Genomic DNA, 19932 nt, shown 5'->3' with positions numbered 1-19932 from the left:
AATATAATATAATATATTGTTTTATTATATTAATATTTAATGTGACAACTGTTCCATAACCCATAAATGTTCATGAGATTTTATATTTTGTACATACATGAGAAAAAAATTTCAAGTTCAAAAGTTCAAATCAATTAATTATATGGCTAAATAGTTGTTATGACTTTTAATCATATAGAAAACAATAGAAAGCATAAATGTGACTTTAAATAAAAGTATAGAAAAGACATATAATGAAAAATACAATATAAACATTCTGGGATACTTGGCAAATATGTAACTATAAAAACTTTCTGTGATTTAGACCAGTCAGAACAACTTCTGTAGCATTTCTTCTCATCAGAGTTTCCTCATGAATTGAGTGTTGGACCTGTACGTGTTAAAAGGGGACTTTAAATAAAGCAGACTTTGCGTTATTTTAGAATCCTGAAAAAGGGGGTGGAAGGGGGAGCATTTGCCAGATGAAGAAAGCCTTTATTACCCCAAGGAGGTGAATGATGGTGTAACATAAAACTGAGTCCAAATGGAACAGATGGAGGCTTGGTGACTGTAAACCCCAAAATGTCCACGGAAGCTTTTTTATTGGTGACTTATGAAAGCGATCTGTCAAAACAAGCGCAACGTTAGTTAAATAATATGCTAATGAGCCATAGCTGTCAGACTACAAATCACGTTTAAATTGTCAATTGTTTCTGGAAGTTAGTGCTTCTTTGCATGGAAAAAAAGCAGCTGAATCCGAGAGCTGCTTTCGGTACCTACAGGATAATGACGCACTAGCAGTGTTAGCTTTGCTAGATCATCATTTCTGCAGAAGAAACATACCAGCAAAAACATCTGCAGGTTTAGTGATCCAGAGTCTTCTGAAAGAGTATATTTATGTCACATATGAGAAAAAAAAGTTGTGAGTGCTATAAAGTGATGATGTTTGATATGTAGTGAATAAGAAAGTAAATAATGCATTTAAGTGTTAATTTACAAAGATTGTACAACAGTGCTTGTTTTACAACTTTGTGTCCAGATATGCAAAACAAATGGACCACAGTTCTTGCTATTTTATGCTTCAAATTTTTAACTGCTTATTATTTAACCTTTACATGAAAAATCATAAAACAAATTATTCAGTAACAGCATGTAATAAACGTACATTTTTATTTTATTTATTTTTTGTAAAAGCTTCCTTAAAAATAACAGAACGTGTGTTTTATGACCACATGTTGCTATATGCTTATGATCTACTGCGGAAAGCCAAAAATCTTAGACGCTTTGTATTATTTTATAAAAATCATTTTTCAGAGCAGATCACTGAAGAGATGCCGTCTGTTTAAAGTTCATAGACCAGATTTGTGGAAAAATGTGAGTTCAGCTTCTTTTATTATAAGGGTTTAAAGTTACATCACTCATCTATTTGACTGAAAAGAAGACAGTTACAGCTCTCATACGACACCCACCTTTTGAATGTAGCTTATGAAATATGAAAGTTATGAAGAATATGACAAAGTGCATTTTGGAACCACCGGTGGTCTCAACCACTGGAAGCCACAGTTAGTGCGTGCACAAAGAAAGCCATGCTATAATTTTGTATGAATTGTTTTGCAGATTCGTATATCCAAACCATGATCATTAGGTTAATTTTAAATAAAAAATAGTTAATTTTCATGTCACTACTGAAACTACTACCGTTTTAATACATAGCCTTATTTTAGCCACACCCCTGCATGTTAGCGCGAGAGCGAGACTGCATCCCTGTTCCTCATGGCCACATGGTGAGCAGTTAGATCCCATTATTTTCAAGTAAAAGTCTGCATGAAAATCAATATGTAATGTTCAGAATTGTTACTACTGAAACATATTTTCTGCAACTTTTTTTTGTTTTAATGACTATGTGTGCTGTTTTCCCGCGACCCTGACGGAGAAGTGGCTTAGAAAACGGATGGATGGATGGTGTGCTGTTTTTTGCTTTTAAAGCTGTGTTTGCTAGTCATGTACTGGCTAACGTTTTTGAGTTATCCTCAAATCGTCACACTAAAACAGTTTGGCTTTGTTTCAGTAGAGTTATGATACATTCCATTCAAAGACTTTTTATTTCTTTTTAATTCAGATGCAGTAATTACATACCTCACTAAAATACAAAAACACAGCTTAATCAGTACAGTAGAAACTCATATACTGCAATATTTCACTCAAGCAGCCAGTGTTTCATGAAAATTGTCATTGTAATTTTAAAACTACTCTGGCCAGTGAAACACCTGCATGACCCCAGACTCTGCCAACAGGGATGACTGCTGGTTCATGAGCTGCTGAATACTTTTGTTTCATTTTGTTTCACAGAGCATCTGCATGCATCAGGGCATACATCATGTTAAATATACACTCACCGGCCACTTTATTAGGTACACCTAATTAGGTACACCTTGATAGTAAAAGGTTGGACCCCCTTTTGCCTTCAAAACTGCCTTAATTCTTCGTGGCACACTTTTAACAAGGTGTTGGAAATGTTCCTCAGAGATTTTGTTTATTTATTTGAGTTACTGTTGCCTTTCTATCATCTCAAATCAGTCTGTCCATTCTCCTCTGACCTCTCACATCAACAAGGCATTTTTGTCCACACAACTTCCGCTCACTGGATATTTTCTCTTTTTCGGACCGTTCTCTGTAAACTCTAGAGATGGTTGTGTGTGAAAATCCCAGTAGATCAGCAGTTTCTGAAATAATCAGACCAGCCCGTCTGGAACCAACAACCACGCCACATTCAAAGTCACTTAAATTACCTTTCTTCCCCATTCTGATGCTCGGTTTGCACTTCAGCAAGTTGTCTTGACCACCTCTACATGCCTAAATGAATTGAGTTGCGGCCATGTGATTGGCTGATTAGCTATTTGTGTTAACAAGCAACTGAACAAACTGTACCTAATAAAGTGGCTGGTGAGTGTATGCGTAAGAGGGTGAGGTGGGGTCAGTTGCAAATGGAATATGAAAGATGCACTAAAGTCAGTATTGTATGTAGCATATTATAGTGTTGGGCACTAAGACTAATTAGCTCTAGCTAAATTTTATTGAGCTTCTATTTTTGTTTTCTGACTCAAGTTGTTTTCCTTTTACAAAGTCATCATTCACCAAAATAACACCTAGAGGATGGGTTTATCCTAATCTAACAGTCTGCTGTTATAATTCCGATATCATCATGCATCCCTCAAAAATGATCCTTAAGTGCAAATAAGGAGAATGTATGCATAGAGTGAGTGTCGACTCTAGCAGATTATGAAAAACAAGTACTGCCGCACTTCGCAAAGGTACGAAAGGGCAAATCTACATGACATTTGAAGACGGAATTACTCTGGATGTTTACATGCCAGGTGTCAGTGGTGTCACAGATTGGCATTCTGGCGGGCACAGTGTGGTTCCTGTGCAGTAAACAGACTTCAAAGAGCTGCAACTGTGCTCACGCACCAGTCAGGCTGAATAGGTGCTTCCACTGACTGAACGCTTCACACGCATCAAACAGAGTGAACATATAGCACAGCCAGCACGCTGCGCACAGCCGGACACTGCTAAATTACCACCTTAAAAAGAATGACTTCATTCTGTAATGTCACCTCTCTCTCTCTCTCCCCATCACACACTAATATTGTCAGAACAATATGTGCATTCTCTGTTGGTGACCTGAGTTAAATGTCCTATCCAGGCTCCACCCACAAAAAAGTTATTTCATAGCAACTGATGTGAGGCTGAGCACTGGTGAAAAAAGTCAATTAATTTCCAGGATACATTTCTGAGGAAACTATATATGTGTGTATATATAGTATACAAATATACACTATATTGCCAAAAGTATTCGCTCATCTGCCTTCACATGCATATGAACTTGAGGCACATCCCATTCTTAAACCATAGGGTTTAATATGATGTTGGCCCAACCTATGCAGCTATAACAGCTTCCACTCTTCTGGGAAGGCTTTCCATAAGGTTTAGGAGTGTGTTTATGGGAATTTTGACCATTCTTCCAGAATCGCATTTGTGAGGTCAGATATTGATGTGGGATGAGAAGGCCTGGCTCACAGTCTCTGCTCTAATTTATGCCAAAGGTGTTCTATCAGATTGAGGTCAGGACTCTGTGCAGGCCAGTCAAGTTCTTCCACACCGAACTTGCTCATCCATGTCTTTATGTGCAGTCATGTTGGAACAGGAAGGGGCCATCCCCAAACTGTTCCCACAAATTTGGAAGTGTAAAATTGTCCAAAATCTCTTGGTCTGCTGAAGCATTAAGAGTTCCTTTTACTGGAACTAAGGGTCCCAGCCAAAAAATAACCCCACATCATAATCCCTCCTCCACCAAACTTTACACTTGGCACAATGCAGTCACACAAGACCGTTCTTCTGGCAACCGTCAGACCCAGACTCGTCCATCAGATTGCTAGATGGAGAAGCGTGATTTGTCACTCCAGAGAACACATCTCCACTGCTCTAGAGTCCAGAGCGATGCTTTATACCACTGCATTCAACGCTTTGCATTGTGCTTGGTGATGTAAGGCTTGGATGCAGCTACCCAGCCTGGCCCCAAACTTTTGCAATATGACTTTATACAGCATATAGCCTTCAGGAGTCATGTGAACAGTAGATATAGAAGCTATTACTTTCAGTGATTACAACTCCATTTCCCCCCAAAAAAGTGATGCTGCGCAAAATGTAAATAAAAGCAAAAATGCAATGATGTGCAAATCATTTAAACCCAACATTTAATTGAAAATAGCAATGACAACAAATCAAATGTTGAAACTAATAAACTTTGTTTGTTGGCCATGATCTTCAGGCCCTCAGACAACATTGCCTTAAAAACAGACGTTCCTGTATTGGAAATCACTTTTCAGTTTGTCACAGCATCCACAAATGCAAGTTAAAACTCTAAAATGCAAAGAAGAAACCATATATAAATAGGACCCAGAAATGCTGCTACCTTCACTGGACTGGAGCTCATTTAAAAAGTTCTGAGGGGAAGTGGGAAAGTGTCCTATGGTCCAACAAATCAACATTTGAAATTCTTTTTGGAAATCATGGGCACTGCAAACAAAACATGGAATGTGACTGGGGTGTCCAAACTTTTTCATATGATTGTATACAGTATACACTGGCATGTCATGTCAGAAAAAAATGTATGCTGATGAAGCCTCTGCATCTTGTAGTACAGCCTTCAGGAGTTATGTGAACAGTAGATATAGAATCCATTATGTTCACTGATTACTTATTTATTTATTCCTTAAATGCCTGCTCATTTTTCCTGGTACCTTCTGCAGTTGTGTTCCTTAGCCACTAATGCACCACTGAATTCTGTCTTCTTTAGCATGATTTTGTTTACAGTATCCTCAGTGTGCTACTATGTGATTTTTAAAATTTAATTCAATGCAAGTTGTTTTTTTCTTTCAGACATAATTACTAAGCCTCCATGACTGTTTATGTCAATTATTCCAAACATAAGACTCCTGTAACACAGGGGAGCGATGAGGCGGATGCACGTGCTGAATAAAGCGAGATTTATTTTGGGCAAATCCATGGTCATATTCATAATAGTCCAGGGTCTGCGGGACAGACATGGCGAACAGAACACAGGCTAAACACATTGCAAATGTATAGCTCAAACAAGCATACAAACAGCACGTCAACAAAAAAGACCAACAAACACAAGGGGCAAACACAGGGCTTAAATACACAACAAGGATAACGAGGGACAGCTGGAAAACAGGTGGCAATGATGAGGGGTGAAGTCAGACAATAAGGGGGCTGGACTTAGACTCAAAACAAAGAAGCACATGGACGATAAAAATTTGAAAAAAAGCACATGGAAGAGAGGGAGGAGCCAATCATGACAACTCATCCAAAGCTTGATGGCAAGCTAGAGATATCTGACCAATAGACTCAATCAAAATGTCGTAAAAATAAAGGTTGGCTGTCAATGTGATGCTATTAATGTGGCTATCAATGTATTATTATCAATGTGATCACAATCCATGTGAAAGTAGTTCAAACACAGCAAACAAAGCATTGGTAATTATATAATAGGCCAGGGCAATATTCATAAATAATTACAATTATGCCGCAGTTTTCGCTACACACACACGTTATCTAAGCCGCTTATCCTCTTGGGTCGCTTGGGGGTGCTGGAGCATGTCCCAGTGGTCATTGAGTAGAACACAGGTCATCAGTCCATCACAGATTTTGCTATATGATGAAAATATATCTTATATATTTTGCTATATAGTGAACACACATTATAGCGATATTTTCTAGTTAAAATGATTATAATTGTTAATATATATATACACAGGCTTTGCTGCAATTTTGACCTCCTTTTTTTCTACTTTTAGTGTATATGCATTTTTAAATTTTAACATTAACCGTTTTTCTTAAAACCTTTGGTCAAATCATAGTGTATGATTGTATACATACAGTGTATGTACATACATATATATATATATATATATATATATATATATATATATATATATATATATATATATATATGTATATATGTGTGTGTGTGTGTGTGTGTGTGTGTGTGTGTGTGTGTGTGCGTGTGTGTGTGTGTGCGTAATGATCGTCACAGCTGCTGAATAAAATAAAAGCTGAATAAAAATCTGGAGTCTTCTCACAGAATCCAGAGCATTCTCCAGTCTGCAGTTCTCTGTTCCTGTAAGGTTCCTCCTCCATGCCTGCTGGTATGCTGCTATCTGTGTGCAGTTCTGATATCATGGAGAGGGACTGCAGGATGCTTAAAGTGGCCTCTGCTCCTGGATGGATAATCTAATGTTTTGATTGTAGATATTTTAACAACAGCATGTCCATGTTTATGACTTTATAGATATTAGTTGTATTGTAATACTCTGATAGCGTTGAAGGAATACTTCTACAAAGAATACACACACAAGTACAACCCCAGTTCCAAAAAGTCAGGATGCTGTGTAAAATGTAAATAAATCTAAATAAAAACAGAAGACAATGGTTTACAAATCTCATAGACCCTTTTTTTTCATAATAGAACATAGAACACATATCAATTTTTAATGAAAAATATTAACTCATTTAGAGCTAGATGGCAGCAACTCATCTTAAAAAAATTTGGACCACTCAACAAAAGGCTGGAAAAGCAAGTGGTACTAATAATAAAAAAAAAACATTTGTTTGCAACTAACTCATATGACTGGGCGTAAAAAGAGCATTTTAGAGGGTCTAAAAATTGTGGAACAGTTCCCAAAATTGTTCCTCAATGTAAAATTGTGAAGACTTTAGATATTCCATCATCTACAGTAAATATCATGAAAAGATAATTGACCTTGTACACAAACGACAATGGATGCTTATGATCTCCGAGCTCTCAGATGGCACTGCATTATAAACAGGCATGATTCTGTATGGGAAATCACTGTATGGGGTCAGGACCACTTCCAGAAATCACTGTCTGTTAACACAGTTTGCTGTGTAATCCACAAATGCAAGTTAAAGCTGTATCATGCAGAGTAGAAGCCATATGTCAACACAATCCAGAAATGCTGCCGTCTTCTTTGGGCCAAAGTTAATTTAAAATGGACTAAGGCAAAATGGACCATCCAGCTTGTTATCAGCGCACAGTTCAAAAGCCTTCATATCTGATTGTATGGGGTTGCATTAGTGCCTATGGTGTGGGCAGCTTACACATCTGGAAAGGCACTGTCAATGCTAAACAGTATATTAAGGTTGCACTTGAGGTTAGTTGTCCAACAATTCACCTGAAACTCAGCCCACAATACTCATGAGTGCAATCACAGAATTTCAGAATTAACATATATTTATGAAAAGAATAAAATTGATATAACAAAACATCCAGTATAATAACTTTGTACTGCTTTCATTGAAATACAGGCCAAAATGGATTTACAAATCACTGCTTTGTGTTTTTATTCACATTTTATCTACTGTCTCAATTTTTTTAGAACTAGGTTTCTACTTTAGTCCATGCTTGTAGATAACAGTGAGTAATATATTGTCAAAAAATGCATAATCAAGTCTATTAGTGTAACGTGGAGTGATGAGGCAGACGCACATGCTGAGAAAAGCAAGATTTATCTGGACAAATCCAGGGTCAGGGTAAAGACAGTCCAGGTTCAGGGAGCCAACACGGATAGAGCGGAGAACAGACATAACAAGGAACAAAGGTTAAACAAATCAAACCATACAAACACTAACAAATACTACATCCAACAAAGACCAGCCCTAGACTAAGAAAAACACAGCGCTTAAATACAATAGGGATAATGAGGGTTCACAAGACACAGGTGGAAAACAGGTGGGAACAATCAAGGGCAGAGTCAAGAAACAAGAGGGCAGAACCGAGAGGAAACCAAACAAAGAAGCACATTGACATGTAAACAGACGCCCATGGAAGACTCAAACAAGTACATGGAGGAGTGGGAGGGGCCAATTGTGACAATTAGGGATCATTGAACATATATGTAGCTATTGCTGGGCCATGCTAATTGGTGGGATATAAACTACATTAGCCTCATAGCTCCAGTGCTAAAGCTCAAGAAGCAAAATTCAGATGCCCAATGCATCTTTGCTGATCAACTATGTTTGGAGGGGAAAACTGTCAATTAAGTCTCTCTGAACTCTATCACTTTAACATGTCTGCATGTTTATCGGTTATGTTTTAGAGTAATAAACAAAGTTGTGCGGTTTGAGCCTTGAAAATGTGCTGTGGACATTTGAAGGTCAGCAACTTTTTTCCATTTGAGCAAATCTCTCATGCAATCCATGCAGAGAAATATTTTTTTTAGATCCACAGGAGTGAACTGAATTCAAATGTAATTTCCACCCATTATGATATTTTGTTTTATAGCTATCAGTGGAGTGCTCTGTGAAAGTTTCAGAGAACAGCTGAACAGGGATGATACTGCTAAGACTGTGGCAGATGGATTCTGGGTTTTCCATCAAGAAAACAAGATAAAATGGCCCATATCCTACATTTTGTCTTGTGTTTTGTATTTATGATGTTTGTGTAGTGTTATTACCACAAACAGGCATAATTCATTTTCTACATACACTTTTCAACATCTATATTGCATAGTTTTAAACAGGCAGTTGTTACTCGGCCTTTAAGACTGATATATGTAAATGAGCACTGTTCTCATTGGCTGCCCCCATTCAAAAGCCAGTCTGGGCTGAAACACTCTTTATAACTTCAGTCTGAGTGGGCGTGGCTAAACTGCTCTAGGCTGAATAGCTGGATGAAATTGTGTTCCTTTTTGTCACATCACAAAATTAGGGAATTTGCAATAGACTGCAGCTTAGTAGTCATATAGTTTACTTTAAACTCTTACTAGAAAGTAAAAAATCATGGCATTGGCCCTTTAAAGAATCTTATTCTGGTTTATTACTGTATAATGTTTGTTTATTGACTTTGCATCTGAGATTTGTGTGTGGAAGTGATGTTTAACACCTGACCTGAAGTATCATGGCAGACATCGCATTTCTTTTTTTTCAATATCCACCAGCGCCTCAAAGACAATTTCCTGGCCGTCCTGAGGCCATCTAAATTCAGTTCATATCCTTGCTGCCCACCAGCCTGCCCGCCCCCATAAATACATGCACACCAAAGGGAAATTTCCTATCCGCACGCCTTTAATATTTAATCAAGACAACAGAGTCTCAAGTGAAATTAGCGCGAATGCATGCTAGATCATATTGTCTGATCTGGCGCCTCGTCCCGTATTCGCTATCAATTACAACTTTGACTTTAAACTAACTCATTTGTGCAGGATTGGCAATTTGATTTGGGAGGAAACTCCCTCTCACTTGATTTCCCTCTGCCATTAATTTAATCTGGATGGCCCCCATCAGCAGATAGAGTCGCCTCTCTCCCACAGCTCATCCCAGCAGCGTGGATTAATGCTCAGAGCACAGGGCCATCGCTTTATTCCAGTGCTTCTATCGCCTGCAGGTTACCATCCACCACTGAAAGATTCATTGGTTACCAGCCCTGCACAAATGAGTTAGAAGTCTAGAGTTATTATCATTGTTTAGCTGAAGTATTTCAGTAATTCTGTAATTACATAATTAATTACCCAGTTTGTTAGTTAATGAAATACTGATTTACATTCAGGTCATAAGTTTCACCTCACATGCTGCATGTCATCCCTGACCACTTTATCAAAATCCTCTCCCTTTTTAGGTCCACCTTGCTGGTGTACCCTGTACTGTGGCTCATCTGTTGAAGCACAGTTTGTACTAGCCATCCTTTTGTACATCAGTAGTCAGTTTAGGTTATACAGTAATAAAAAGTAGAAGATAGGTGGAGTGGAAGCACAAGATTAGTGTTTCTAATAAAATGGCCATGGAGTGGAAGTGCAAGGTTAGTGTTTCTAATAAAATGGCCAGGGATTCGAAGCGCAAGGTGTTTTTAATAAAGTGACTGTAAATACAAGATTGGTGTTTCAAATTAAGTGGCTAGTTATTGGAAGCACAAGGTGAGTGTTTCCAAAAAAGTAGCCAGTTGATAGAAACATAAGGTAGGTGTTTCAAATAAAGTGGCCAGTGAGTTGAAGCACAATGTTGGTGTTTCTAATAAAGTGGCCAGTGAGTGGAAGTAAAATGTTTGGTGTTTGAAATAACCTGGTCAGTTAGTGAAAACACAAGGTTGGCCAGTTAATGGAAGAATATTGAGTGGTAACAAAAAGGAGGTGTTTCTAATAAAGGGCTAATAGAGGCCTGCAAGTAGATTTACAAGGGAATGTGTTTCTAATAAAGTGGCCAATCAGTCTTACTAATGAATTTTTTTATCATAAAAAACTAAAATACATTGGAAGAAACTTCAAAGTAAAACTAAAAATAGTACACGAAGTACACAAATTGTCTCTCCCAATGATTCTGTGATAAGCAAAGGCCACAAAACAACAAAGCTCAGTTCATTCAGTACTCCACTCCCTGAGCTCTACTGAGATGGTGCTGTTCCCCTCAAACCAGCACAGTCTGTTTTATGCACTCTCCTATGCAGATGCTGCTGTGGATCATGACCTTGGGCCAGATTAAATCTTGTATTCTACATGCTCCCTCTACCAGCTAATCACGTACTGAGGAAGCCTTCCCCTCAAGGCTACACTTCTGAGCTCTGTGCTATTCATGTTAGCGAGCCTCCAACATCAGCGCAGCCTGCTGAGGGCCGGCCGAATTGGATTGGATTGTAATGTGGCCTGTGGACGCGTTGTTGTGCGAGGCAGGATGCAGCCAGTGAGCTGATGAAAGATATTTAGTGGCCTGAGTCTATGTCTAAAAGTGATGAGCATGCAAAGTGAAAGGTGTTTGCAAATTGTGGAAATAGCTACAAAATGGCCCGCAAGTGTGGATTAAGAAGTGTTTGGATTTATCAGAGCTAAGAGTTAAAGTGGAAATGATGGATGAAGCAATGAAGATTCGCTACAATCCAAAACACAATCATGACTGATGCCTCAGAATGAAATTTTAAAGGAACACTCCAGCATTTTTCAACCTAACTTCTGTCTGCTGTGCAGCGAGTGGGCGGAGCTTGTTACTCTGACGTAGCAACAAGCTGCTTGTTAAGGAACTATAATTTGGTGAATGAACTGAACATTAAGACATTAAACGCCACGTTCATGGTCCAGTTTATTTATATCTTATTTTATTTATTTAACTGTTGTATAAAAGCAATAGAACATCGTGTGTTGTCATTTCGCGATAACACACTCCCTCTGGTGTTCTACTGCTTAAATCCATCCATCCATTTTCTAAGCCACTTCTCCGTCAGGGTTGCGGGAGCCTATCCCAGCAGTCTTCGGGCAGAAGGCAGGATACACCCTGGACAGGTCGCCAGTCCATCGCAGGGCAGACAGACAGTCACTCACACCTAGGGGCAATTCAGCATGTCCAATTGGCCTGACTGCATGTCGTAGGACTGTGGGAGGAAACCAGAGAACCCGGAGGAAACCCACGCAGACACGGGGAGAACATACAACTCCACACAGAGAGGACCCTGGTCACCCGGCTGGGGAATCGAACCCAGGCCCTCTTTGCTGTGAGGCAACAGTGCTACCCAGAACGCCACCGTGCCGCCCTACTGCTTAAATGACATAGTATAATGAAAGACAATGGGAAGATGCTTTTTAGCTGACATGCTTACTCTTCTTTTCTAATGACAGAGAAATTATTTCCATGCCAATCTATCAAATGCAACCAACCCTTATTAGCCCCATAACAGGGAAATTTCACTTCTGCATTTTGCTCATCCATGCAGTGAAACACCACATACACACTACTGAACACACACACTAGGAGGCAGTGAGCACACTTGCCCTGAGCGGTGGGCAGCCTTATCCACAGCGCCCAGGGAGCAGTTGGGGGTTAGGTGCCTTGCTGATAATAGCAATAATAATAATAATAATAATAATAAGAAGAAGAAGAAGAAGAAGAAGAAGAAAAAGTGCATTTCCTAAACAAAATGCAAAGCAGCTTAAGTGGTTCCCAGGCAGTTTCTTGGGTGTTGCTAGGCAGTTGCCATGGTATCCCAGGTGGTTGCTTGGGTATGGTGCTGCTATGGCAGGTATTTGCTAGAGGGGTTGCTAGGTTGTTATGTGGTGTTTCAAGGAGTTGCTAAGGTGTTGCTAGGTGGTTGCTATGGTATCCTGAGAAATTAAGCAGCACTCAGAGATGCCAGTGTGCACATCTACATTACAAACAATGACTTTTTTTTTCATCTGATGTGCAGTGGCCTTTAGCATTAGCATTAGCATCTGTGCAAGCCTACTGTGCTAAGCAATTTGTTATTTGTCTTCTGAACCAATTGTCTGATTTTAGGTTTAGCTGTTAGCATTTTTTAGCCTAGCCTTACTATTGCTTTCTTTGTCACATTGTCCATTGTGGTTTGTTGCCTTTTCTGTTATTGTTTGACTTGTTTGGTTTGATCTTTTTTTTACTGTTCTTAAATCTGCTGCAATGAGTGATTTTAAAGGTTGCATTTTAAACGCTACATTTGCTCTAGGAGTGTCATTATGTTTTAAAACATTTGTCATACGTGCAGATTCCTTTCACACAAATGCATCTTCATAAGTCATCCATAGAAAGGTTCTTTAGAGAACACTGATGCCACAGAACTCTTTTTGTACCTGTATTTTTAAAGAGCTAACATTACTGGAAAACAAGAACAGAGTTTAAGGCTGTATAGAAACATTGTTAAAGTTTTAAAACGTGTCGTTCACTTCCCAGTCCCTACAGTCCAGATACACAAAAAACAGCAAGTTTTGAGTTCATTGTTTCTGTGATGTCATTTACACATTTCCGTCTATTCGGCCCACAGCAGTTTAACTCAATTTAGCTACAGTTATAAGGAGTGTTTCAGCCTGTACTGCTCTTTAAATGGCACACAATACAGGGCAGCCAATCAGAATAGAGCTCATTTGCATAGACCGTTGCAGTCAGAACAAAACCTTGCATCACCCATTTTTGTCATTAAACATTTTTTTTTTACAAAAATATCAGCTGCCCTTTATAACGTGTACAACCTCATTACAACCACCCATTACAATAACTTCAAATTTAAAGAACCTTCATTTTCTTGAATTTGTACTTTTTTTCTCTGATATCTTCTCATGATGTTTCTACTCGATTAAGTTGCTTTCACATGACCATTTTCCGATCTCTCTTTATTATTTAGAATTAGACAGGCTGTTTTTGTTATCGTGTGTTTATGAAAGCCCTGTTCTGATTGGCTGTGCCTCATTTACAAAGCAGTCTGGGCTGAATCAATTCTTATGATCATGTGAATGGGCAGGGCTACGTTGATGTAAGCTGAAAAGACAGACATAGGTAAATGAGTTGATTTTGTTCATAACATCACAAAAACTTTCCCTATTCATAATCAGCTTAGTAACCATAGACCTGTTAAAACGTTAAAAATGTCAATATATGACACTAAACAGAGAAGAAGCATTTTTATATTTGATTACATGTCAAGTATCTCAGTGCAACCCCCATCTCTCCACATGGGAGCACATCGTGGTGAAAGCTGAGCGAGAAAGAAAAACCAGACCAATTATGAGGGTTTAGCTGTGCCTCAGTGCCTGTAATAATGTGTGTCTTCTGCGAGGGAAAGTGTTTTATCTTAGTTAGCCAAACTGCCAGCTTCACGACTACAAGGCTGCTGCTCTGAGACCGAGGATGAATCAATGACTGCGGAAACTCTCGTCTGTTCAAATTGTACACCAAGCTACAGACGTACATTTCAGACTAAACACAACCTAATTGGTCGTATGTTGGCTACTGTGGGTCAGTAAAGTCTTACATATAGACTGTACTCGCAAAGCCTGATAAAAGTGCCCTGTGGCCATATTGTTCACATTCTGTCAGCATAGTGTGTATGAGCAGTCAGCTCTGACTATGGCTTCCAAACCAAGATAGCAAGAAACACACATTTTGATCCAAACCAAATCAATAAGTTATCTTTGATGACCGATTATGCACTATTGCCCGCAATAACACATCCAGGCATCCACATGACAGGAGCTCAAAGCACATTGCTAGATAATCCTATTTACCCTACTAGAAAACCCAGCATAGACTTGTATGCCTGGTCCCCAGCAAAACCAGTATAAGTTATGTTTTGGATGCTGGTATGCTGGTCAACCAGCATGACAATGCAGGGTAGCCAGATAAGCTACCAGCATAAACCAGCCTAGACCAGCCTGGAATTCATAGTCATTCATTCATCGGAAAAGTGAGTAATAGCTACGTATCTACGTTTGATGGGGATAATCAGTGATAGCTTGAAATTAGCTCAAGCTAATGTGAGCACTGCTAACATAGGTGTGTGTATTCAATTTTTAGCACAAGAACTCTGGGTGTAGATAGCTAAACTGCAAAAGCAAAACAGTAAACAGCGTCAACTCTTGAAAATATCTATAGTGCTTACCAAAATTATTAGGACAGAAGCAATAGAATTATGTAAATATCATGGTGAAGATCATCATCGCAGTAGATCTTCACCAGCTAAAAACCTCAATCAGTGTAACACCAGTGTTCTATTGCTTTTAGAAAACTTTTTTTTTCACAAAATTAAGCAAAAAGCAAAGCAAGACAAATATATATTTTTACTACTGACATATTCTTCTGCCAAAATAGTAGTTCCAGCAGTTTAGGGTAAAAAAACATTGTTGTTGCATGTAGAATATTTATCAGTCAATCAGGCCCAGTTTCCGAATCTGCTACACAGTTTGTGTTGGTCATGCTCCAGTCCTTCAAAAGTGGTCACAGGATGCTGCCCACAGGACGCTGTTGGCTGGATATGTATGTTTAAAAAGTCCAGCAGCACTGCTGTGTCTGATCCATTCAGACCACATCAGTGTTACTGCAGTGCTGAGAATGATCCAGCACCCAAATAATACCTACTGTGTGGGGGTCCTGACCACTGAAGAACAGGGTCAAAGAAGGCTAACAAAGTATGCTGAGAAACAGATGGACTACAGACTGTAATTGTAGAACAACAAAGTGTGCTGTATGGTAAGTGGAGCTAATAAAATGCACTTTGAGTGTAGAAACAAGGAGGTGTACTGCTTCAGAGGGTCAGAGTCCTGCCTGACACAAGAACATATGAATTAATTTCTTCAGTTTGAATTGAAACAATTTTCACTCGACACACAAAGCACTCATGTTAGCTTGCCGAGTGACATGTGAATAATATAGTTAATGCCCTTTAGAATAGCTAAGGTTTAGGGTCACCACCCCCCCATCCTCCACATGGACCATCCCCCCCAAACATGACCCCCTCCCTCCCTCCACCTCCACCACATAAATAAAAACAGAGTAACCACATTTGTGCAATGATAAGATGCAGTAATTAATGCCATCGATTTCACATCCGTAAGGATCCTGACTCGGGGAAAATCCGATTACTTTTTATCACATTTCCAAACTTCGAGTTAGTTTTCAGAGGCCTGTAACTGGGTTAGTGTTCAGGCTGGAGTGAGAACGAGGCAGCTTCAAGCTCATGATTGATGAGAATGCAGCCGGCAGGCTATTAAAAAGGAGTAGCTTTCATATCCTAGACAATAGCAATAAACATATTCTGAGCTGCATCCAAAACGACTCTTTTAGAGACTGAAAATGCTTCACTGCTGTAAAGCCAGGTTTTTATAGGATGCTCAATGTACTCTGTAAAGCAAAAATACTCATCCATGGCGATGACGAATAGACACCGTGCAAAGGTAAATTACTTCTGTTCTCCTCCATTATTGTTAGGGATCCATGTTAATGACCGCAGCGTAAAGGAAACATTATGAAAAGTGTAATGGAACTTTAATTATTTAGCAATCAAGTGTGATTCAAATTAAATCACTCTGTAATGATACAAGCTTGGAGGGGTGACATGGGAGGATTATTATTTGAAATCAATTATGGTCCTGTAATTATAGGAGCCTTTTGCTTGGCTAAAAGCATTCAATGGGTTTGAATAACAGGTTCAGTGGTAATAAAAAGTGGAATAAATGTGCAGTTCAGTCTAGAAACCTAGACATCAGATGTTAAAGCTGCAGTTAGATGGTCAGAATTTATCCACTTGTTCACTTCTTTTATTTGCTTTAAGGGCCTGGTTGTATTTTTTATGCTTCTCTTTTATATAATCATATTTCATGATTTTACGAGGCTTACACTTAAGTACAACACAGCATAAATGATGGCTAAAATGTTGGCGATATAACACTAATCTTCGCTCTGGAATACAGCAGTGGGTTATACACAGTGTTTCTTTCATACAATGCTGTTGTGTTCTACAGTTTCTCATTAGGTTGAATAAATAACTCACTCTAAATGTAGGTATTGTGATATAAACTGAGCAGTTGTCACGACTGGTTCCTCTCACTCCTCCACATGCTTTTTGTTTACTTTTTGTTTGTTTTGGTTCAGTCCTGCCCCCTTGTTTTCTTGACTCCACCCTTGATTCGTTTCACCTGTTTCCCACCTGTCCCTCATCATCCCTGTGATTACTTAAGCCCTGTGTTTGCCCCTAGGTAGAGTTTTCCTGTGACAGAAGGATAGCAGCAAGAGTGAAAGGGAAGGTTTACAAGACAGTAGTGCGTCCTGCTATGATGTATGGTTTGGAGACTGGCTCTGTCTAAAAGACAGGAGGCTGAGCTGGAGGTGGCGGAGATGAAGATGCTGAGATTTTCATTGGGAGTGACAAGGCTGGACAAGATTAGAAATGAACAGATCAGAGGGACAGTGAAGGTGGAGCAGTTTGGAGATATAGCCAGAGAGGCCAGGTTGAGATGGTTTGGACATTTGTTGAGGAGGAATAGTGGATATATTGGTCAAAGAATGTTGGAGATGTAGCTGCCGGGCAGAAGGAGAAGAGGTAGACCTCAGAGAAGGTTTATGGATGTAGTGAAGGTGGACATGGATATGGTTGGTGTAAAAGTAGAGGAGGCAGTGGATAGGGCAAGATGGAGGCAGATGATCCGCTGTGGCAATCCCTAAAGGGAGCAGCCAAAAGAAGAAGAAGAAGAAGAAGTTTGCCCCTAGTTCCATTCATTTTTATGTTTTCTCTTCATCCTACTTTATTTTGTTTTTTGTTTTTTTTCTTTCTGTCGTCTCCATCGTCTTCATCTTGTTCATTTACTTTTTCCACGTTTTTCTCTTTTTTCGTTCTCAACCTTTTCTTTTTATCTTCTTTGTTGCCTTAATGTCTTCTATTACTTTATTTTCATCTTCTTCATTTTCTTTTGCTTTTCTTCTGTCCTTCTTCGACTTCTTCTTCTTCTTCTTCTTTGTCCTTTTTCTTTTTTGTCTCCATCTTCTTCTTCCTCATGGTTTTTTCACGGTTTTCTATTTTTCTTTTTTCTCTTACACTTTTTCATCTTCTTTGTTGCCTCATTTTCTTTTTCATTTTCTAACCATATTCTCTTCATTTTCTTCTTCTCTTCCTCTTGCTCTTTTTCATCTTCTTCTTTGTTACTTTCTTATCTTTTTTAACTTTCTTCAAAATCTTCTTATCATTTACTATCTTCTTCATTTTCTTCATTTACTTATTCTTTCTCCTGTTTCTTCTTGTTGTTCTTCTTTTTCACTTCCTCTTCTTCTTCTTCTTCTTCTTCTTCTTCTACTACTACTACTACTACTACTACTACTACTACTACTACTACTACTACTACTGCTCCTTCACCTCCTCTTCTTCCTACTCCTCTCTTATTCTTCTTCTTCTTCTTCTTTTTCTTCTTCTTCTCCAACCAGAATGCTTCCTGCAGAGTTACATTTCACTCAGCTCACTCGGTTATTTTATGGTATTTAGAATTTTAGTGGTTTTCAGTAGTTTCTGTTTCCCTTTCTCAACTCCACAGGAAAGAATACAGTGCTCTAATTAGTCTGAAAGCAGTTTTACCATTCACATATGCAAATAGAGTGAGTGAACAGCTCTGACCTGTCCACTGCGTGGAATATATGGACCAGGCATAGCAGCAATTGAATGATTTTGAAATGCTGAGGAAAGCAAGACTGTTAAATGGATACATTACGCTAATGGCACTGTATTAGCATCAACTGCAAACTGTAGCATATCTCTGCTGGTAAAGCCAACATTTATACCACATCTACTGCACTATGCCTTTAGCCACTGCAGCCAACAGTTGTTGAGGGAACTCACTCTGCTGCTGCATTAACTTAAACAGGGTACAGTTACAACTGCTTCTGAAAATATTTAACCATTAGAAGCCAAGAATTTTTTTTTTGTGGGGGGGGGGGGGGGGGGGGGGGGGTTTGATATATTTTAGGTCACATACAATTACAGTTATAATAAAGTATTTACATGCGACAGTCACACATGCTATGTTGTTATTTTTTCAGGAGACTCTGGGCTACTTAGATATGACATTATTTGACATGTAAATGCTAACAAAAATTTGGCATCTTCATGAATTTGGCTAATAATTGGTCAAAAATTTACCTAGCACCTGCAACATTTTGTAAATTTTTGCTTACAGAGATCTTAAAAACAAGTAGGATTTTAAATACCTTTTCAGAAATTATAGATTTCTGTAATTTCAGAATTATAATGTTGATTCATTCTGTTGGTCATTATTGAGCAAAAATAAATCAGCATAAGGCAGACATGTTTTTTATTGATTTTCTGGATCTTTTTTTATCTTGGATTTTTATTGATCTTGGATTTATGCTAGTGAATCCAAGTGTGCTAAATTTAGAGAGTGCTAAAACTCTAACACACAGCAAAATAGGCTTTATTTTCACAATTTCTATTTATTTTTAATGTACTATAAATAAAATATAACATTTTTCATGTTTTATTTTCTGATAAGTTAAATTCAGAAAATAAACAGTGATTGTCAATTACACTGTACATTTATGGCATTTGGCAGATGCTCTTATCCAGAGCGACTTACAACTTTTTACACCATTTTACAAAGGTAGGCAAAGGTAGTGTTAGGAGTCTTGCCCAAGGACTGGTATTGGTATAGTGTAAAGTGGTCAGGCAGGTATTGAACTGCGTCTACAACACATAAGGCAGAGGTGTCACTACACTATAAAAACAAAAAATATATATAATCAATTTGTGATTTCAATGTAAAACAATAGTCAGTATGCTCAATGTACTTTAAAGTTAAGGTTTTTACATTTTAATACATATTTTTGTCAATTGCAGTTAAGCAATCTTGAAATTTTAGGAGGACTGCACCCCCTTAGCACCCCTTCTTTCCTCCATCATGACAGTAAAATCTAATTGTGTTTCCACAGTGTATGATTGTCTGTGATAAGAGCATAATAGACTCTAACAATATGTTTCACACAGCCAGTTGGAAGCTTCCACACTACTGTGAGCAGTGGCCCTCAGTGCCGCCTCAGCTTTAAATAGATATGAAAAGTGCATTACAACCACAAGCGCAGGCTGAGCATTTGCTT

This window comes from Pygocentrus nattereri, chromosome 24 (genome assembly GCF_015220715.1).
Source record: "Pygocentrus nattereri isolate fPygNat1 chromosome 24, fPygNat1.pri, whole genome shotgun sequence".
In the NCBI taxonomy this organism is placed as follows: Eukaryota; Metazoa; Chordata; class Actinopteri; order Characiformes; family Serrasalmidae; genus Pygocentrus; species Pygocentrus nattereri.
This window is presented reverse-complemented; position numbering follows the sequence as displayed.